Source organism: Osmerus mordax, chromosome 1, assembly GCF_038355195.1.
Source record: "Osmerus mordax isolate fOsmMor3 chromosome 1, fOsmMor3.pri, whole genome shotgun sequence".
Taxonomy (NCBI): domain Eukaryota; kingdom Metazoa; phylum Chordata; class Actinopteri; order Osmeriformes; family Osmeridae; genus Osmerus; species Osmerus mordax.
In genome coordinates this window covers 3,757,783-3,780,437 of record NC_090050.1, presented here as the reverse complement: position 1 = coordinate 3,780,437, position 22,655 = coordinate 3,757,783, and the positions used below count along the sequence as shown (strand labels likewise).

At 43.6% G+C, this 22,655-nt stretch overlaps 1 protein-coding gene across 1 annotated transcript in view; it reads right to left on the bottom strand.

The window, feature by feature from the left end:
• Window positions 1–21,320, bottom strand: part of plxnb1b (plexin b1b) — a 71,956-nt gene extending 50,636 nt beyond the window's left edge. Inside the window, exon 1 of the mRNA XM_067237280.1 lies at window positions 21,212–21,320. The gene's annotated coding sequence lies outside the window, so the exon portion shown is untranslated. The remainder of the gene's footprint in view (window positions 1–21,211) is intronic.
• Window positions 21,321–22,655: the final 1,335 nt, after the last annotated feature.

The following is a 22,655-nucleotide window of genomic DNA, read 5'->3' as shown; positions in this document are numbered from 1 at the left end:
TGTAGGCAGAGTTCCCTCTAGAAACGCTGTGTCTAGTTTTCATCTAGTGCTGTGTAGTGCTGGAGTGATGGTACAGTCAACTTGAATGATGGCACTGAGTTACAGAGAACATAACTTGGTGACACCTGGGACTTTGGCAGACCTGGCAGGAATAAACATGGAATAACCTACACAGTCTCAAAGTCTCCTCTCTCATCCTTGAAGTCATCAAACAGCCACTACCTTCACTTCAACAGGGCTGGTCTGTGGAAGCAGACAGGTTTGTTCTAAGTAGGTTCACTCCACAGTCCCCCTGACTGAAGGGTTTCTTATCAGACCCCCTGATGTTAGTTAAGACGTCTGATACGATTAGAGGCAGTCTAATCTACAGTTGCCTCGGGCCGGCCTTAGTCCTATACCAAACATCCATCAGGATGGCGCACAGTTGAAATGTCTCTATGGGCAGGAGTGATGGGGAGGGTGAATGTGTGCATTTGAGGTGTGTGCATATTTGTGCACACGTGCGCGTGTGTAATAGCTCAAAGCTGACATTAAATTGGCAAACCTTTTTTGTCAAACAAACTGTGGTCCCTTTAGACTTCAAGGTCCAGGGTCTATCCTTGGACCAGATTGTGAACAATTGATCTGATTATGAATCTTAACCCGGAACTCATTTACACATATGACCATATTAAATAAATGTGCCTGGCTACAACTTCACATGGGATGCCTTAATGTCCGAGTCCTCCACTTATTCCACGACATCATTCAAAGCAGAGGACAACGGTTTCAAGACACAATCCTATCTTCTCCTTCTTATGTACTTAAATGCTGTAATCTATCTTATAGTATGTGCATGGTGGCAGATCATTCCTGCAATACTGAGCTCTCTTCCCGTAATTAGTCCATGTGACAGGTTTTAAAACCATCATGGCACGGTATGGTTGACTTCAGTATGGCACGGTGTCTGAGACAGGTGGGCCATGTTCTGTGGTCTGCTGAGGGTTACGTTTTTGAGCGTACCAAAACACACACACGCACAAACACTTCCCCTGCTGGGTTTCCTGTCTGCCCCTTGCTGATATTTTCCCTGTAATCTAATACTCGGCTACTCATCTCCGGTCTGGTTTGATAGAGGTGTGTGTGTGAGTGAGTGTACATACACGCAGATATACATGTAGATACATGCAAATTCACAGGATTCACAAAACAAGGGTCAATGTTTCCCCAAACATATTTTTCTCTGTGCTGACAAAGTCATAATGTTCAAGACAGATCACATAAGAGAAGCAGAGAGACAGAGTCTCAGACAGAGATTTTCTAGATAATGAGAAAGATCAAAAGAGCTCTAGAACAAGACAGAGGTCCAGAGAAAGAGAGATAGTGAGAGAGAGACAGATCAAGACAGAGATTGTGACAGAGATCGAGAGAAAGAGACAGGCAGAGAGAGACTAGGATTGCACGATATACATAGGACAGATAATTGGCAGAATATCGGCAAATTTATATTATGTATCATTCCGATTCATAAAATATTGACAATGCACGTTTGAATTTTCCCCCATTATAACAACAGTTTCTCCGGTTCCTAAAGTCCCCAAAACTCGAGGCTGATACCGACATGTTCGTATGGGTCCCCTGATTGGCCCCAAAGCTAATACACACTCTGACCAGATACAGCGCAACCAAGGGGTGGAACCTAGGGTTAGGGTTACTTCTTTTTTGATATACATACAAAAACGAGGAATTATCTATTCTCTCATAAGTATAGGCCATGAGAAGCAGGCAATTATCGGTTATCAGTATTGGCTTAAATCCATATTGTGCATCCCTAACGGAGACAAAGACAGAGACACAGAGACACAGAGAGAGAGAGAGAGAGAGACACAGAGAGAGAGAGAGAGAGAGACACAGAGAGAGAGAGAGAGAGAGACAGAGAGAGAGAGAGAGAGAGAGACACAGAGAGAGAGAGAGAGAGAGACAGAGAGAGAGAGAGAGAGAGAGACACAGAGAGAGAGAGAGAGAGAGAGACACAGAGAGAGAGAGAGAGAGACACAGAGAGAGAGACAGAGAGAGCGAGAGAGCGAGAGAGCGAGAGAGCGAGAGAGAGAGAGAGAGAGAGAGAGATCAAAGAGAGAGAAACTGTATTTTCTGAGTGGGTATGTGTGTGTGATGACCAGCTGGGTAAACACACTGAGGCCAGGCACTGTTATTGTGTTGGGCCCTGGATGAGCTACTGGACGTTGGGGGGGGAGGCAAATCTCAGCCAAAACACCACTCCCTCAATCGAATCGCTGTGTGCGTGTGTTCACGCACATGTGTACATGCACACAATCATAACAACCCCCCTCAAAGTGAGGTTACAGTGAGAACGCAGACAATAACAACCCACTCTAGAGGCCCATGCCTTGAGGCCGCCGGCTTGTGTGAGTGAAGGGATGTTTAAACAGTGACCAAATCACAGGCTTGGCTGAGTGCTAGAGCCATAATTATTGTGCTTAGAGCTGCTGGAGCTAATGTGGACAACCTGGTGACTAAGGGATATGAGAAACAGTACTGTAAACCTCAAGCGTACAACAAAAAGGTTAAAGGTAAGAAGACAGCAGAATGCTGTCATGTGACACCTGCTAATATAAGGATTCTAAATGATCTGCTGAAACGGGAACCTGAGGACGTTAGCCAAATGTTTCTCTATACGTGTGAATGTTTAGTGTAGTGTGACAGCAGGAGTTGAATCCCGGAGTTGGGAGGCCTGGCAAAAACATGGAGAACCGGAACACGGTCATTCCCTGTGACATAATAGTGGTTTACGGTGTAATTGAGACGCTTGTTTCGCCACATGGTCTGTGAGGAAAGGTTAAAGGAGGTGCAAAACAGCTTGGAACACCCGTCCGGGTTCAACTACAACAGCTTCCTCCCTCTTTTTCCCCAACTCTCCCTGCTCCACCCCAACTCTCCCTCCCCCCTTTAACCTTCCTGACCTGGGAGAAAATACCCAGATCCAACTGTGATTTTTCAGTGTGATCAAACCACTGGGATTTGAGGGAGCATTGGAAGATGGGAACCCTTGCAAAAACTGGCAACACAACAGAAGAAATCGGAAAGGGGGGGGGGGTACGTTTCTAGTTTATGTAACCAAGGTCAGCAGGAGAGAAAAATAATAATAACCCCCCCCCTTCCCTCCCCAATAAAAAGAGCAATGGGCAGCAAAGGAGTAAGAGAAGAGGGTTGACCAAGGACCAAAGGAAAGGAAATATGAAAACAGACTGATAAAAGCTACTGTAGAAGGAGGGAGGGATTTTTAGTGGGTTAAGCTCCCTCGGCTTCTGTTTGTGTGTGTGCGTGTGTGTGTGTGCGTGTGTGTGTGTGTGTTGGAAGGGGTGGGGGGTAATTGGGACCAGATGTTGACACTTTAAATAGTTGCTGAATGCGCTGGGATGTGGTTGTGAGTGTGTGGGATCTTGTCACCAGAGGTGAAGGAACCCAAAACCCAGACGGTGAACTTTTGCATCATTCAGATGAATTGAAGGACGTGTCTTGAAGGATTACACTGATGTTCCCTGCTTTGTCTAGTAATACAGCACAAAATGTAAATAATCTTTTGAAATCATAATGCGTCCGAGATCTGGACTCGGCACTGCTAGTTCAAGATATCAAGGAATCTTATGAAGAAGTAGTGTAACACCCCCCCCCCACACACACACACACACACACACACACACACACACACACACCCACACACACACACACACACAAACACAGAACCGACAATAGGTGGTCTTTCCAGCTATGTTGATTCCGTGCCATTCCCACCAATTTAAAAACGTGTTTCCAATTGTCTAGTCTTACCTTTAAAATTCCTTGTTTGATTGTTCTATCCTTGACATTTCAAACTTGACAATCCAAACGTAAAATTCTAACTTGCTGGACCCCCATATGAAGCAAGTGAAACCTAAAGATAGAAGAAATATGATTAATAATCATGACCTTGGAGTGCATTCAGCAGCCCTATAATGGTCTAGGTTGATATATGATAAGGTGTTACAAACAGTAAAACAATTAAGCTTTCTACACATACAACTATTTCATGCTAAAGATTTATTTCTGAACTGGTCATAAGCCTTTTCAAATACTTAATACATACTACATCTTCATTCATGCTAGCCAGGTGAGGCCACCATGCACTGGCCGAGAACAAGGCACCTTTTGTCTGAGGCAACAATGGAAGCCTTGCTGAACATGGTGGAGCAAAGCCGGTTACAAAAGTCACCTAAAAAAGGCTACCACAGAGTAAAGAGGTTTGGCAGAACACAAAGCACTTTCATGAAGTCCAACCGTAGAAGAATTTCCCAGGCTTTACATTGAAGTTCATAAAAGAAACAACTGCATTCAGATTATAACATGTCAAAGATGTGCAGCTACAATGCAGTGCAATAAGATGCTTTGAACACGTTTCATTATGACTGGGTACTACAGATAAGATGTTTTTGGACCTTCGGATGTTCAATTAGATAAAACAACATAGGAACTCGAGCTAAAAACTGCAAATTCAAATAAAGCAATCATCAAATGATCAGACACACCATTGTGTCCGGACTATACCGAAACCGCATTGCCAACAAGACTACACATCAATAGTTAATTCACCACCAAGGCTCACAAGGCTTATGATATGCCAGCATTTGGTTTGTATCAACTTAATCTTTGTACACCTAGCAACATTTTGGTAAACAAAAAATGGTACCCAATGGCATTAACATTATTCATCTGCCTAATATCCTTTTGGTCATCTTTTTGTCAAAACCATACCATGCAGGACTTCAAAATGATGGAGAACAAAACGGTCATGGTCATGGCCAGGAATGTTGCTTATACACAAGGGCCAAAGCTTGGGCCAATCCCCAGAAAACTCCCTACAGGTTGTGAAAGGAGAAAGTAGTAACTTATACATCTTTGCCCTGAGGTTTCAACAAGCATCTGATGTCTTAGCCCAATCGCCAAGGCAACCGGTTTTACCAGCTCAGGAAACCTTTCAGGGTTCCGTCAGCTGATCCTCCTTCGTCAATCCGGGATCAGAAAGGATCCCTACTCCTGGATCTGTTTGGTCTTGCATTGTGACTACTCAGGCCCAAGCAGAAAGAGTGGCTCAGTCATAGAATGGGCTCATTAATCTGTGACCTAGCCTGAGACCGCTAGGCCCAAGTTGACGTCAGTTAAAAGGAGGGGGTGGGGGGGGACTGCCCATCTTGAATACTTTCGGGTGATGTTGATACTTTTAGTGTTGGAAATGTGAAGCATCTTCACCAGACATCTTGTTTGGTTGACCCTTATTGGACTTCCTCTTTGAGGATTATGACCCATTTTGAGCACAATGGATAATCAGTTCAGGTAAACATCCCCAAGACGAGCGTATCATAGAGGTAAGAACATCTAGCGAGGGCAATTTATCTAGGATCTACATTGTGAAAGTGTGCTGTGTAGCTTTGCTCAGCTAACTGTGACAGGGAGGAAGTGGTCTGCTTACAAGGCTTGGCTAAATAGTGACCGGGAGGACAGAACAACCGAAGCACCCTTGTACGCTGGCACTCGCACAACATAAAAGGGGACGACTTACTGTAATTTAGGCAGACTGTAAATCATTGTAACATCCGGGGATCCGGATGTTTTGTGAGTAAAGTTCCCATTGTGGCCCTGAAGTGGAAATGTGCTTGTTTCAACTAGACTTCCCATTGTTGGGGACTGTACGGTGACTCAACTAGTGACATAGCGTGTTCGCTCAACCCTACCAAAATTGGTGGGCTGCCGGACCAAACAGAGGGATGATTGTCCCCGAACACACGCTCTGGGGGGTGGGTTACATCACACTCATTGTGCTGAGAGTCCTCTCCAACACACCACATCAACAAGTGTTTTTTTAACCAGGTCAAAATGGGGAAAACTCAACATTAAGCAGGTCAGATGGACAGAGAAAACAGAGGAGTGAACAAGACCTTATCAGACAATACCATCTCCTCCTGCAAAGGAGGAACAAATGTCAAAGCCATTTGGACACTCAGGAAAAAATTATAATTGTGGGACTTTAAAATAAGGCAGTTTCTTACATTTGGTAAAAGACTTGAATAAGAATATTAACACATCAACAGTAGACTAATCTGCCTGCAAAGCATAAAACCCAAATGTAAGCTCCCACGAGCACACACATACACACTTCCACTCTACCAGCTTAACCATTCTTGCATTTGGAAGAGCTTTGGAACACACACACATAACCGAAATACATCAAAAAGAACCAGCACTTAAACTAGGGAAATGACACGTGACGTCATCAAAACCAATGGAGCCACAGCTCTTTAAACGACCACGGAGAGTGTTCCTTTATGCAGAGTCAGTCTACAATTAAATACACAAAAAGGCAGCGATCTTTTCCTCTTGAGTGGAGAATAAATTGGTGCCCAAATATGACTGAACCCTGTCCAAAAGGCTGTGCCCTCTCCGGCCTCTTGGCACATGGCTAACGCCAACCTAATTGCTTCCTTCCGGGGCTAACAATATTTGAAAGGCCACAGACTCCAAGAAGGTTATGCCAATGCCAGGCATGTCAAAAAAAACATAAGGAGGCATTGCGGCTTTCCTTTCTTTATAACCGTTTGGTAAGTTGTATTGTGGGTCAGTCAAGGAGGGCAGGCGATTATTAGAGATTAACCACATCCCCTGTTTATCATATATGAGCCGTTACCTTCAAACAGACCTTATGGAGTGCCATCCCTTCAAACCAACCGGGCTCGTCGATCATTTGTGCCTACCAGTACTGCACTGCTGAACAAACTGTAAAACAAAAAGAACTGAGCCTCTGTCTGTGAAGATGCCGCACCTTATAATATGTAAAGCACTTTGGTGATATGATGTCTATAGGCCTGTGATTACGTTGAGGTGCTTTATTGGCGGTGTTGTAATTTTTTTGTTGATATCGTGGTTTTCAGTTTGTTTGTTTGGCTGACGATTGCTGTACGGCTGCGGCACATAATTAATTTCCGGTGAGACTAATAAATATATATTGACGGGCAATTAGTCCTAGTTTGACATAAAAATATAGGAACGCTCGCTGCTTCAGAATGTGAAGCAGCGGGATTACGAGATAGAGGATGAATTCATGTAGTGCAGCTCATTCATTATGTTGAGTTGTGTTATAAGCTGGAATGGTATGAAATGGTAAGTGCTGTGCTCGACTACTTCATTAGGCTTCTAGCAGTATATTTGCAATGGCACGCACACAGAATAAGCCTCTAAATTTAATCTGACAGCAACACAATCTGCTTCTCATATTAGCATGTTTCCCTTTTTCAAATCTGCAAGTGGAAAATACATTTGAGTTGGTGTGCAGTAGCCCCCCCCAAAACACACACATACTGACTGGGTTATCAGCTGGGTCTCATCTGCCTACAATCATTACCAATGCTTTTTTTAACTCCCAGGGCTAGGGGTCATCATTCTCCTCTCCCCCACCCCCCCTCCCCCCTCCCCCCCCCTCCCTCGTCTGTTAGTCTGGCTTCTCCCTGCAGCATCTGTCCAACTGCCTTTCATCTCCATAGCAGATCACAAAGATAATGATTAGGGGAGTGTTCACAGTAAGTCTAACACAGGGCTTGCCTGGGTGATTTTATGAGACCCCGAACCTACAGGACAGCAGAAGCAGTCATGGTCAAGTCTGGCAACAAAAAAAACATCTCACTTAAGGGGTATCCCTATGTGCCTTTTGGAGAGTTGAAGTTGGATTTCATTAATGGCTTGAAATGATGGTCGATATGGAAACAGGAGCAGACCAACGGGGTCTGGATGTGTCCGGGGGGAGGGGGGGGCCTGAGCGAGGCTATACTCCTGGTTCTGGTAAATGTGGGGTCCCCTCTTTAATGAACGAGTCTTGTATGGCCTTGAATCTAAAGCTAATATCTACGCCCCATGTTAAACACTGAAAGGCTGGGAAACTCAAAAGGCTCAAAAGTTAAGGTTTATTGTAACATTAAAACACCATACAGAATATTTTATACTGCATCACCTACGAGGGGAGAGGGACATCATCTGAGATATGAAAGAGAAACCTGGAATGGAAAAAGCTTCCCTCCAACACCCATTTATTCCAATGCTAACCAAGACAATGGAACAAACATGCAGGCCAGCCAAAGATCTGTGATTGGAGGAAGTTTAATGAGGGAAAAAAACTTCCCACAATTTTCCACCCGATTTAAAAACCATAACCAGGCAGAGTGAAGGACTCCCAGTTCAGCTGAGTTTGACCTTCTTGGAAGACGGTTTCTGTAGCCAACCGACACTGCAGATGTTAGAGCAACTTACTATAGGAATCAATTCTTACTGGAAATCCACAGGTCGTTCTGTTTGACCATGAACTGCTATTGCTTATAACAGTGTGTTTTGATGAGTACAGCGTGTGAAACCTAAATACGACCACAGCTTGACAACTGACATCTATCTGGGACATGGTTGAGGGACAGTCATGGCAATCAATTAGTGGAGTGGTCAATAAAAAGTAGACTGACCGACTGAACTCAGTGTGTGTGTGTGTGTGTGTGTGTGCATTGGCGGGGTTCAGAGTCAGTGAACCAGAGGATTGTCCAGTGACGTCACAGTGAAACATTGTGCACAGACCACACCACAGTGCGTGCGTGTGCGTGTGTGTGTGTGTGTGAGAATGTTCTACCATTTGTAGGGGCGAGTCAAGAGCAAATACCGCTGGTACATGAGCATAATGGCCCTGAGGCACAAATAGTTTCAGTTTGTGTCTTTTGCTTTTGATAGATATATATATACACACACTGAACAAAATTATAAACGCAACACTTTTGTTTTCGCCCCCATTTGTCATGAGCTGAACTCAAAGATCTAAGACTTTGTCTATGTACACAAAAGGCTTATTTCTCTCAAATATTGTTCACAAATCTGGCTATAAAAAGCCACTCTAAAATGTGCAGTTTTACTGGGTTAAGGTGAGAATTTCTGTACAAACTGTCAGAAACCGTCTCAGGGAAGCATGCTCGTCATCCTCATCGACCTCATCAGGTCCGGTTCTCGACCTGTTAGCTCAAGGGTTAGCCTAACGCAGACCCTAACCGACTGGTTTTCGGACCCCCCCCATACAGTTAAACTGCACATTTTAGAGTAGCCTTTATTGTGGCCAGCCTAAGGCAGACCTGTGCAATAATCATGCTGTCTAATCAGCATCTTGATATGCCACAACTGTGAGGTGAATGGATCAGATTTGTGAACAATATTTGAGCGATATAGGCTTTTTGTGTACATAGGAAAAGTCTTGGATCTACGTAAACACCTTCCCGTAATCAACGGTGGCATCATTACGTCGACCAGCGTAGCGCGCGTAGTGCAAGCGTAGGGTTCGGTGGAAAATAATTCTAAAGTTCGGCCAAAACCGAACCCCATCAAAAAGCCCAATATTCGTCCGAATCCAAAACCTGGATTCGGTGCATCCCTAGTGTATATGTGAAGCATTGATGCAGCCATTGACAAATAATCCTTTAAGAGGCTGGTAAACAATGAACATTTGAAACTAGGGGTGTTCCGATCAGGATTTTTGGGGCCGATCACCAATCGCTAGAAGCAGTATCAGCCAATACAAGTACCAATCTTTTTTTTTTGTTGAAATTCTTACAGCCCCTTAGTATGTTAGACCTTGTACCGTTAGTAGTTTGTATAGTTAGACTTGTACACCACTATTCAAGATTTATGATCCTTATATGTTGAATGTATGCACCTTCCTGCCAAAGTAAATTCCTTGTCAGTCCTTTCATGGCGATTAAACCCCATTCTGATTATGATTAGGTGTCTATTTGAAGCCTTCTATTTATCATGTAGCATTATCTATTTGACTATTCTTAACAACAATGTATATTAAGTATAACAAAGAATAGATGATCAAATATTATGAATTAACAACAGCTGTTTATTTAGTGGCAGGAAACGTGTAACATATTCCACTCTCTTTCTTAGAGACGCTTTTTAGAGACGCAACATAAACCATCGCAGCCTATGCTGGGTTATTGATAACCACTTATAAACAAATGTAACTATCCTGCCGAATAATAAATAACAAAAACAGAATAAACAGGTCTTTATACATCCTTTATACACACACTTTAGACTATAAAATCTGCAACAAAAAAGGCCATAGTCAAAATATAGTTTCACATTTTTTTCTCTAGGTAGGAGATAAAGAGCCATGGGCAATAAAGTGCACAGCAAAAAAAAAGAAGAAAAGAAATGTGGCTCTTTTGATCTCCCTTTATAGTGAGTACCGATCTGAGTATTTAAAATGATTATCAGCCGGTAATGATCGGCGACCGATCGATCGGAGCACCCTTATTTGAAACCTAACTGCTGCATTAAAAAAAATCTTAGCAGCTTTTTTTGCAGCAACTCTATGACAAAGTCAGAATGTGCATGGGGTGTTTTGACCGGAAATAATCACAGGATGTAATAGGATGCCTTTTAGGGACTGACGCTAACACTGCAGCGCAAGCTAGCTTCCAAACACAAAAGGCGTACTATATATGTGTTCATCCTTTGTGTATGCATATCAAAGCTGCGCTTTTACTCATAATTATTAGAATAACAGATTATGAAAGCCAACATGAAAAACGGATATAAAACGGAAAAATAGTGACCAATGCATTTTACATTTGAATTGTGCTCTTCACATGAGACGGTGCGTTTGAATGCAGTCACTTTTCAACATTGTGAGTTTGTAGATGAGGTTCTGGACAGTGGATATTGTAGAACTTACCACAACTAAACTAAGTTCTCACCACATAGAACTTTTCTTTTTAACTATATATTGGTTTCCCCCACGACACAGTATTCTTACAATTTCTACATAATGTCTGTTTGGACAATTGTTGCCTGTTATTCTGGTCCATCCTTGTGGGCTTCATGTCATTTAAGGCTAAACATTATTAGATTAGATTACACTCAACGTTATTGTCATTGTGCAGAGTACAGGTACAAACAAGTGACATGCAGTTAGCATCTAACCAGAAATGCAAAAGAATAACATTTATGTGCAGCAGTGCCAATATCAGTACCACAAAATGGTGGCTCTATAAATTACACTATGCACAGAGACATAGTATGACAGTGGAGATAGTATGGGCAGTGTTTACAGTAGAAGTGTATGTACACAGTATGTGATATTTATGCAATGCATGTTCAAAGTATGTGCATTATATTGTATATATTATATTATCCATGCAATAGTATATCATGCATTGTTCACAGGAAAATGTGTTCCCTTAATGCAGTCTTTTTTATAGTAGGACTACAGGTTGATGCACACGTTCTGGTGCATCCTTATGGAACCCATGTATCAGGACATTGTGTAGGCATTAGCAATCCCCCCCCCCCCCCAAAGCTGTAAACCTAAGGAAAACACTGGGCTACAGCAATAGTTGCATTCTCTAATCCCTGATTGGCTAAGGGAGATGACAAACCATCCTCCAAGACCACTAAATGGATTTGAAATGGATTCTGTACACATCCAGTCAGTGGTACAATTTACCATGACATGCCACTGTTGAAGCAGCCTTTTTCATGGGCAGCAAGAATGAGGGCAGAGGGGGGGGACCACTTTAATTGTATGTCTGCCCTCCAAGCTCCATGCGCGTGTGTGCATGACAATCGTGTGTTTTTATTTTCAACCCACTGCTTGACATACTTGGGGTTAACCCCAAGACAGTCCCTACTCTGTCAGAATGTGCTCAGGCCTAACGGTCAGTGTGTGTATGCCTGAACAGTATGCAGAAACAAGGCATGGAAGAATAGATCTGGCCTCTTTCTGTGTTCTGTCTGTCTTAAAATGTAGCTGGACAATGTAGTACTATGCATATAGTGGCTCTGGATAAGAGCGTCTGCTAAATGACTAAATGTAATATAAGGACACAAAGTCTATAAGAGCAGTGTCTGGTACACAGCTGAATTTCACACAGACACATTCAACTGCACAATGTTTATCGCATCAGCTTGGAAGAATGACAGCTAACAGGTGGGGCACAGATAAGTCAAAGCATGCCTAGCCAACTACCAATATTTACCAAAGTTTTTGTAGATATACATGTTTATATTTAACAATATAAACATTTTGCATAGACAGGAGAAAAATTTAATTCATTCTGTATTTCAAACCGTATGGTTGGCAAAAAAAAATATTTGGGAAAGGTGCAGATATTCATTGCATGTATTTGCATGTGTAAAACAAGCACAGGTTGAAATTGTTCAACGCAAGCTGTTATTCCACACAACTGTGTGGGTGGTTTAGCATGTGTGTGAGTGTAACATGTTCGTTTTATGTGCAAGTGTGCGTATCAAAACAGTCAGCAAGTGATGAAAGTAAGGTCTGCTACCAGAATTTCTTCAAGCTGGATCTCATTAGGACATCTGTGCTAAACACATCCGATTCTGATCCCACATGTGCAGGCTTGTGTGTGTGTGTGTGTGTATATATATATGACTACTTGAAAGTAAACTGATGTTCTGTCTTTGAATAAATGAACTATTTACCATTTGTTCATGGTACAAACCATCACTGATGTGGGCCAGGTTATACTAAATAACAGAAAACTACTGCAATTACTGAAATTACTGCGATGCTTGCTTGATTGCAGGAAGCCAAACATACCACAACATGAATTACTGCTCATTGATGTACACTGTGTAATAAAGTATGTTCCAAATGTGTCTGTTATTGTACAGAACCACAACTGATAAGACAAAGGGAGAATGGTGGGTCACGTCAATAGTTTTCCTATGGAAGGTGAACAACCCCACCTCCCTCCACCCCACTCTTCTTCCAGTTCAGCTAGTCCACCTGAAATAACGCAGCATGTTTCTCACCCTAGCCCCCCAACATGTCCTAACGGGGAAGGGGGGGGCGTGACAGGTTCTAAGTTTGTTTGTTTCACTTCACAGCCTCCTCGCTAAAGTGCGTTCCTGCTGTGCACAGCATGGGCCAGTAGACAACTGTATTGTGTCCTCTGCTTCAAATTCAAACCATTTCAATGCTGAATAGGAAAAAAAAAAAATGAATGAATGAAATGAAACCAGCATGGGTCCGGCAAACGTTTCAAATTTGGAGGAAATTTTACAGGAGAGGTTGGTGGAGGGGGCAAGCAGAGAGGCGGAGATCAACAGACACCTGCACGTCCCGGGATGGCCTGGCTGGTTGGGGTTGAAGGAATGTTAATGGCCGTCAGCTTGGAGATAGCTGCCGTAGTGTGTGTGGGTGTAGGGGGGGGGGGGGGGGGGGGGCTGCCAATGGAACAGAGGCAGAGATGTGGAGGAGGAGCAGGAGGTAAGAAGACAGACCACCTGGCAACGAAGCTTCTCTGAGCTCCCCTCTCCATCAGTGGTGTCTCACAGGTTAGCACACCCGCCTCGGGGATATTCTATGCTAATGCACCACTGCGCACATAGAGAGCACACCAGAGGAATGAAAACTAGAGGAGGAGAGAGAGATTGGGGAGTGGGGAAGTGGTCTGAACATGCTCAGAACATGAGGCAGGCAAACGGTCCGGTTTGGGGATAGCAAGCGTCATTAAGTAGTGTGCACAATTATAAGGCTGATACACTCAACAAAAACATTTTCGTATTTTAGCGCTCTGCTTTATAAGACAATTGTCCTGTGGGGAGTGGACCACTGGCATGACATGTTACATCATTTTAAGTGGAGGTCTAAACAGTTTGGTGTGACCTACCGTGGGAGTTACACCACTCCACAGTTCAACAGAGGGAGTGTTGTCATGTGTACACTAATAAGAAGGGTAAAAATAGGAACAGCCAGCCAGCGGTAACAGAATGTGTCTACTAGCTCCTGCCATTGGTGGAGTGATGTGAGGTGGTGTGTGTGTGTCTGTGTGTGGAGGGGGGCATCACCCCCAAACCACACCACGCCCCATCCCCAGTACTTCCAGAACTCTTAGTCATGTAGCAACAGAGGGCTAGTTCATTACTACCCCAAACTCCCAGATTAAAGCTACTTTGGCTTTGGGAAGCGGGTGGAAAAGCTTATTCTTCTAATAACATGAACATAAAGAGAGTTATTTTGAAGCTGGCTGTAATATGGCACATTCAAGCGCCTATGGTGCACTGGAAGCAGAGCATGCAACAGCAAACATATGCTCACACCAACTGAAATCCCAGATCGAATAAACACACACGGGGTGTGTGCGTGTTTACAATTAAAGAAACACGCAGATACGGATGTTGTAGTAAGAGGATTTTATCCTACTGTATATGTAGGCAGAGCAGGATTAGTGTGATCAGTCACTGAACTACCCAGATTCGAAGCAACAAAGGTCTAAATACCGTGATTATAAGTCTAAATAATGCAGTTTTTCATGAAATACTCTGGTTGACAAATAGAATTTGACTTCAGAAACAGAAGATTTCTTTCTTTCTTCTGTGGGTACACAAATTGGTTCAACTTAGCGACAAGTGGCAAAAGGTTGCCAATTGACACCGTGCAGTTGGCAGGGGGGAGGGGTGTGGGGTCAGTAACATAGCTTTGGGAAGATGACATATGACATCCTAACCTCTGGGAGGTGTGAACTAACAGGAAGTGACACGATGAGAGGGCAGCCAATGCAGGCCTGTAAAGGAAACAACCCTTTCCCCATCCTGGCACACATCCACACACACACACACACACACACGCACGCACGCACACACGCACAAAGGGAGGCAATCTTTAGACAAGTCTGTTTCAGCAGACGTGAACTTATTTTCCTCAGAGCGCCAAACTTCTTAACGTCCCTTCCAACATTTGTCTGTTGCTCCCCATAGCAACCCCCCGCCTTTCCCAGGACAGGGAACATTACTGGGGGGTTGGGGGGTTTAAGGTGGGGGAGGTTGGGGCAGGGGCTAAGGGAGACCATCCCAGCTTTGGCAGCCACCTTGAGAAAAAAGGGTGTTTCTGGGGAAACGGAGCTCCCCCCCACCCCCCACCACCACCACCCCTTTCTAAAGACTCCATGGTTCCTGCTTAGCAACGGTTGGCTCTGTCGGCATCCCGAAAAGGCTGCTTTTCCCACTGGTGATGTGGCTGCCAAAACCACACACACTCAACAACTAACGTTCAACAAACTCCCACAACTAATGTGACAATGACAGATGCCCCTCATATCGGCCCACACCCTCTCAAATGAAATCAGCCTCCAAGTGACCAGTGAAGAATATTACTATTGTAGGGCTACTGATATCTCCTAGCTAGCCTGATTCCAGGGACACCATCTCAACAGCTTGTCTGCGTATTGATAAGATTTTAACGATTCCGACTCCTTATCAATTCCTGCTTATCGATTCGATTCCTTATCGATGTTCCCCTCTACAGCCATAGGTCTGTGCGTCCTGCACCCCCCCCACACACACGTACGTGTGTGTGTGTGTGTGTGTGTGTGTGTAAAAGCTACTGTAAATGCATTTAGGGGGGGGGGGGGGCTGCAAGCACATGAGGCCAGCCAGCTTTGTTCTAAAAAGGATTTGCCACAGGTGACCTGACCTATTGATTCCCAAAGCTCCACCTACTAGAAAGCAGAGAGGCAGGTAGAGGAGGTTGGAGTGGAAGGGAATTGTCCACAGCCAGCAATGAATAACTATAAAACAACAACAAACAAAAACATGGAAAGTGCTAATAGTCAGACACTTCAAATAGGTTGAAAACTTCCAAGCCCCTCAACTTTCCCCCCCCCCACACTTTCTGCCCTAATTTTGCACATGCAGGTTCCAGATGGCGAACACTCCCTCTCAGCCACACCCACTCACCTGTCCCACAGCGGAGAAGTGCTAACCGCAAGTCAACACCAGCTGTACTCCACCAGACAGGCAGACAGGCAGGCAGGCAGAAATGTGGACAGGTAGAGGTACACAGGTAGGCGGATGGAAATACAGACAATACATCTCCCACCGTTCCCTTCCCACCATACCCCTCCCCCCTCTTGTCCTCCACCCTCATGTTCTCTCCTCTCTGACACCACCCTCCCCCCTCCCACTCTGCCTTCCCCTCCCCCCAACCCCCTCCCTCTGCATGGGTCCCTCCCCATTTGTCGCCTGGCCCTTTCAACCTCAACTGACAACAAAAGACACAAAGCAGATAGTGGTGCTTTCCCTCTCTGCTACCCTGCTGAGGGAGAGAGAGAGAGAGAGAGACACGCACACAGAGAGACAGACTTTCAGATGAGTATTAAAGATTGCAAAGGCCCAGCTCACCCCAGACACACACACACAAGACCCATTACCGACGACACACAAACTTTTACAACATGCCAAAACAATCTAGCACATCCATATTAAGTAGGCATGAGATAAGGGAAACCCTAAACTTTATGAAGTGTAATGCAAGGGGTGTGCCTTGGTATAACAGCAGTACACAATAACATATGCACACACAATATTTCATTTTCAGAGCAGTGTGTATGTGTGTGTGGCCAGCTATCCCCCCCCCCCCCCCATCACCTGCCCCTAGGTCGGGGCCCATCTTCTCCTATTCAACCTGGCTTTGACAAAGACCCTCTCAGCCATGTCATTTTATCTCGGTCTTTCTGTCCGTCCTTTTCTCTCTGGGCCCTTCAGCTTGCAGGTGAAAACCAGACATATAGACAGAGCAGAGGTTTGGGTCAGGGAGAGATAGACAGAGCAGAGGTTTGGGTCAGGGAGAGATAGAGAGAAGTGTGTGTGTGTGTGGGGGGGTGGGCTTGAAAAGATACACAGTGAAACTACTTTTGGATAAGCCAAAAAATTACATGGAAAGACAGAGGAGTTAGAGGAAGCAGGAGAGAGCTAGTGGGATGGACCACCCCCCACCCACACAAAAGTGATGTATATAGGAGAGGGTATAACTCAGTAGTTTGAGCATTTTACTGCAGATCAAGGGATAGCAGGTTCAAATGCTCCCTGCTGTACATCGCTTTGTCTGTCAACTGTTATGTTAATTCCACCTTCAGCTAGGCCTAACACCCAGGAACCACTTTGGGCTATGATGCTATGCTCCAGTTACATCGGAAGTAAGAACTCTAAACGCACCCGAGTAAATCCAAGTTGATCGCGTTCCAGAAAGTCAGAAAACTAGATGGCTGCCCCCAGGAAAACTTGCCCTTGCTTGTTGTCAACACTAGCCGAAATAGCCATTGTTAATCAATACCCGTTGATAAAATGCATTACAGCATATTTCGCGAATACTAACACCTCAGCAACATGTCCACCGACAGCAGTAAGACAGTACTGTGTGTACAACAATTTGAATGAGACTCAAATATACAGAATTGCTCAAATATACAGTATACACTACAGCTTCCATACTGTCGATACAAGGTGCTGCCATCTTGGATTACAAAGTCGGAGGTAGTGGCATTCCTCCGACTTTCACAGTTGGAATTCCGACTTGAGAGGGCGTTCCAGTTGAAACTTGCGACTTGGAACTCGGAGTACCACTGGATAACACAATTCCAACATCAGTCCACAGGACATTATGCATACACCTAATCAAATAGGTTAAAGCAATGTGATAGACATTTTACCACATACAAGATCTTGCAATATGTCAACCTACAGACATGATCTGCAGTAGTGTGATGCAGACATCGAAACATACAAGTTCTTCATTTGCATCCTCTTTGGGCACTTAAGGGGCTGCTTCAAAGGAATTCCAATACTGCACTGTGTCTACTTAACACTGCATGGAGCTGGATCTAATGCCTCATTTGAATAGTGAACAGGCTTTCACTCCTAATTGAACCCTATGAGGGTGTTATCAGTAGGCATGTTACTGGGGAAAAAAGACAAGTCAGCCATTTTTCTACCAAAATTCTGGGCTCATTTGAATCAAGGACACATCTAAACTCGGCCTGTTGGATAATGGTGTGCCTGCAGACTCTAGGGGGTTCATATTCCATCTTGAGAGGCAATGCTCGACAAACACACAATAGAATATCCATACATCGGTGTGCACAGAGCCAGGTAAGCTCCAAGCCCAATGACCAGGAGTTATCATATGAATAACAGACCCTTAGGGTTCTGTGCCACATCTTTTAGGAGTAGGATCCAAAAAACCCTGTTCCATTCAGAAATTGCTGTTTTAAAGAGATACCTCACAAACAATGAAAACCCTTTAACCTTTGCTAAAAGCTCTGTAACAAATCATAACTACTCGGTTTACAATGCATTTATGCTTGATAGAAGTCTAGCTGGTACCGCATCTCTGCATTCTCTACAAGAACATTTTCCCTAATCTTAAATTGAATACTGTGGACAATCACTATTGACTTTTAACCAACTTTATTAATGAACACCAAATTACATTTAGTCATTTAGCAGACGCTCTTATCCAGAGCGACTTACAGTAAGTACAGGGACATTCCCCCGAGGCAAGTAGGGTGAAGTGCCTTGCCCAAGGACACAACGTCATTTGGCACGGCCGGAATCTAACCAGCGACCTTCTGATTACTAGCCCGATTCTCTAACCGCTCAGCCACCTGACTCCAAATTACTTCTTCTTTAAGAAACAGTTATGAGAGGGGAGATGTTTCTTTTGATTTTAGACGGCGCTTCCGCCTATACCACATAGCACTTTTCTGGAACACGGCAGTCCAGACACCGAGAGGCATGAGACACTGTTAATCAACACAACGCCCAATGATCTACTGCCGTCGCCTACCCTTGGTAGTTTATCAAACCTTCCGCCCCGCTCCGTCCTTGACATCTCGCCACCTGTTAATTACCGTACTGTGGGGATAAACGGCACAGCAGATGCCAAACAAGATGATTCACACCGGCAGACCACGTCCACCCCGGCTCACTGCCCTACATGACTGGTTTATTGATGGACAGGGACTAGTGTTGAGGACATTTGGCGGGAGAGAGGAAACTGATGAATGCATTTGATGCCACACTGTCCGACAAGGAGAACATGCACAGACAAGCCCCTCCCCCCTCCCGCCCCTACTCCTCTAGACCTTTGACCTTGACTGTTACAGTGTTTAAGGTGTCACCCGGCACCATTTATTGGAGAACAAGACTGCACTAGCAGCTGGTCTCTGGAATACTCTTTTTTACAAACTGTCTTAGTCTGTAAAGATCAAATGTTTGTTTATTTCCATCTTGATTAATATCATGCGTAAATCACCACATTTGTTCGCTCATAGCTATTATTTCTACAATGATCCACAGGGATTGAGGAAAGGTTGTTAATCATATGTTGTTATCTGAAAACTGCACATTTTACACATAGGTCATTACAGGTCAAAGGTCAAAACAGAGCACACATAATGCTAACATTCATTCATTAGGTCATGGGGTAATTTTACCAGTCATGATTCCTCTGCTTTTTTGGTGTTTGACTTTGTCCAGGTGGAGAGTGCAAAACCATGCCACCCTCTATATTTTTTCCTACAAGACCGACACATATATGCATTTCACCCTAAGTGACTGCTTTCTTTGTAACTTTTACGGACTCTTTAAACGTCTGTTCTAATTAGCCACATTTATAATCCTACATTGACTTCAATCATGCAGACTTCAGGCAACATTGAGTTTGGTCATTCTTGGGACTATTTATGCATGACCAATATTCAGTGTCAGTTTTCTTTTTAGGAAGAAAATACAAATAATTGGATTTTCCCTCCCCCAAACACCAGAGGAAGTTCAGTCATTCATAAAACTGTACCCTTACCATCTACAGCTCACCATGCTAGTTGTCAAGTTTTTTGGGCAGTATTCCAAATGTTGACTTTGTGCCCATGAACCTAATAATTTCAAATTATATTTGCAGTATTTTCAGACAAAACCGAGGGTTTCTCAATACACTGCTCTCATTTGCTGGTTAAGTTGTGCAACATCAAACAAATGTGTCACTCAAATAGGAAAATATGTCAGATGAAGACAAACCGTATAAAAAGGGAAAGACAATGTTGCTGCCAGTTGCAAAAATAATAAAGATGTATTGAACAAGCTGATGTCGAGGAATGGCCTAGTTATTTCACTGGAGCGCCAAATACAAGCCTGTCTAGTGGAAAATCAACATGGGGGGAGGGGGGGGTCCATGATTCCTGAGCTTATGCTAAGCTGTCATTTCAGTTATAAGGCTACAGTATGAGCTTGAGAAGAACAGATGGCTACAGTTTGAGGAATGACACTACACTGTGAAGAAGGGCTGCAATTGCAAAAGGTCTCTTGCTCTCAATGATTATCGTTCTGTCTAATGAGGATGTCATTGAACAATCCACGATGAGCACTTTCAGACATAAAATAAATGGAACTAAATCATACTGAACTTGAACCTACATTCTTAACCTTCTTTGGTAAGCAAATATTTCATTTCCACACACAAGGCGGCACATTTCTTTCAAATAACTGTTCCTTTGCATGGATTTAAATGGTTAAACTAGAATACAGGAACTTCTACCTATGATGCTGTTCTCTGTGCCAGTTTACAGTCATCTATTATATATATATATATATATATATATATATATATATATAATCTATTATATTATAACATCTATTATATAGTGTAGCCACAATGACTCATGCAGAACTCTTGATCCCAGGTGCTGCAACAACTACCAATGAAAATACACGTGAAACTCTTGGAGGCACGACGCATACAGGGCATAATCCAAATGAACTGTTAAAACAGAACAGTCAGTCCTAATCCAATGACCGGTTCATTGAACTACTGCTCGGGAGAAAATGAGTTCTTAAAATCACTAAAAAAGAACATGTAACTTCTGGATAGCCTTCCATTATATCGAATAACTATTTCATGAAAACGTGTGTGATTTAGAATGATTGTCTGCTCAAACAATTCTTTTAAATTCCCTAGCTAACTGAGTTTACAGAGTAGCCCTATATTTATCCCGAAAAATGCAACATGTAACACTTTTCGACTGGTCAAACATTGTCACGAGTTAGAGGCAGTCTCAAAACGGCGACAGTTTAAACATTGTAGGACTGTTGTAAGTATGTCTGACTTCGATTTACAGGCTTGTCTAAATAGCAACGATAAAAACGGCATCATGATGGTAAAAAGTAGGCTACTCGTAAAACTTTCCTTCACAAGTAGGCTAAAGCATTCAAAATACTACGTTCCGTAACAGATAAGTGAGTTGCTGTAGTCGTCAGGTGCTATGAAGTTATCCAGGGTCCAAAAGCCCACTCCACTCACCTTTTTCGGTATTACAGGACTAGCTGTTTTGTTCACTTCATTTGATAAGAGGCAAGGCAATTCTTGAATGCCTAATACTTTGTGGGTGAGGAATCTTATCCAATGTGTCTGCAACGGGTTCTTATAAATCCAGGCAAATCACAGCGCTTCCCAGAGGTTACAACAACACAAATTCCACAGTCGTTCGGAATTGAGTCAAATACCTTATTTTCAGTTGTGCTCAGATGGTTTCACGCGCGTAGCCTACTTCTACAATCTTCTGTAAAAACTGCCTGCAGACAGAGTCGCGCGCGGACGCTTGAACCGTTTTTTTTTCTTTTTTTCAAGTGCTTTGCTTTCCACGATTACCACATGCACCCGGCGAATAGTAGCGAGAATGACTTGATTTTGGACGATATATCACTTTAGAGTAGCAGCGCCAGCCCTCCAAACACGTAAAAAGGGGCTTGGCTAAATTGGCTAAAAGGGATCTACTACAATGTCCCGGTGACTGGCGGACCCCTTCTGGCCAACTTCATACTTGCGTATCTTGCGGGTGTTTAGTGACCGTATTTTTCAAATTATCAGGATATAAAGACAAATAAATTAGAATGTGACTGTCAATGTATTGCGAGTGAGTGGCGCGTTTCTTTGTAATGTAGGCTATAAGCGGTCCTAGTCTTGACTGAGGGCGTTGAGATATTCAGTTTAAATTACATCATAAGCCCTCATTCAGTGACAGTATTGTACTCAGTATAATACATTCAATCAATCTCCACACATACTCAGTAACAGTCACTTCATTTAAATTATGTGTGCTTTTGAAAAAAATGTTTGGTGATATTATGTACCTTCTTGATTTTAGGAGTTCACACAAAACTCCAACCTTTGGAGACACACTATCTGCAGCATATCAGTAAACATGTATTTAGAACGATGATTCAATATAAGGTAGTGTTGAGTCTCCCCTCTTTTGGAAAAAAGAACCATTTGTCTCCCAACGTAAATCTTGCTGAAGTACATCTAAAACAGAATAGAAACATGCTAGCTAGGAGGTGACCGCAAATAAGAAAGGGAGGGAGGTGAAGAGAAACAACTTGATTAAACAGATAACCAAAAATAACAAAGCTGAGCAGAGGAGAAAAGATGGAAATGTGTGCATGTGTGGGAGGGGGTCTACTATAGCTTCTGTGTGTGTCTCCCTAAGTGCGTGTGTGTGTGTCAGTAGTATTCATGGCAGTGTGACAGAAAGGTGCAGTGGAAGGAGAGAGCAGAGCGTGTGTGTGTGTGTGTGTGAATGAACGTGCCTGTCTGTCATGGTGGGGCTCGGGGAGTGGGGGGGTGCAACACACTGCATTCATACCGCTGAAACACTGAGCCATTCATCCAAACTCTCCAAGACCCCTCCCTTGAATACCAACTCTGCCTTTCAGAGGGGAGAGAAGGCTGTGCAGACTGGGATGAG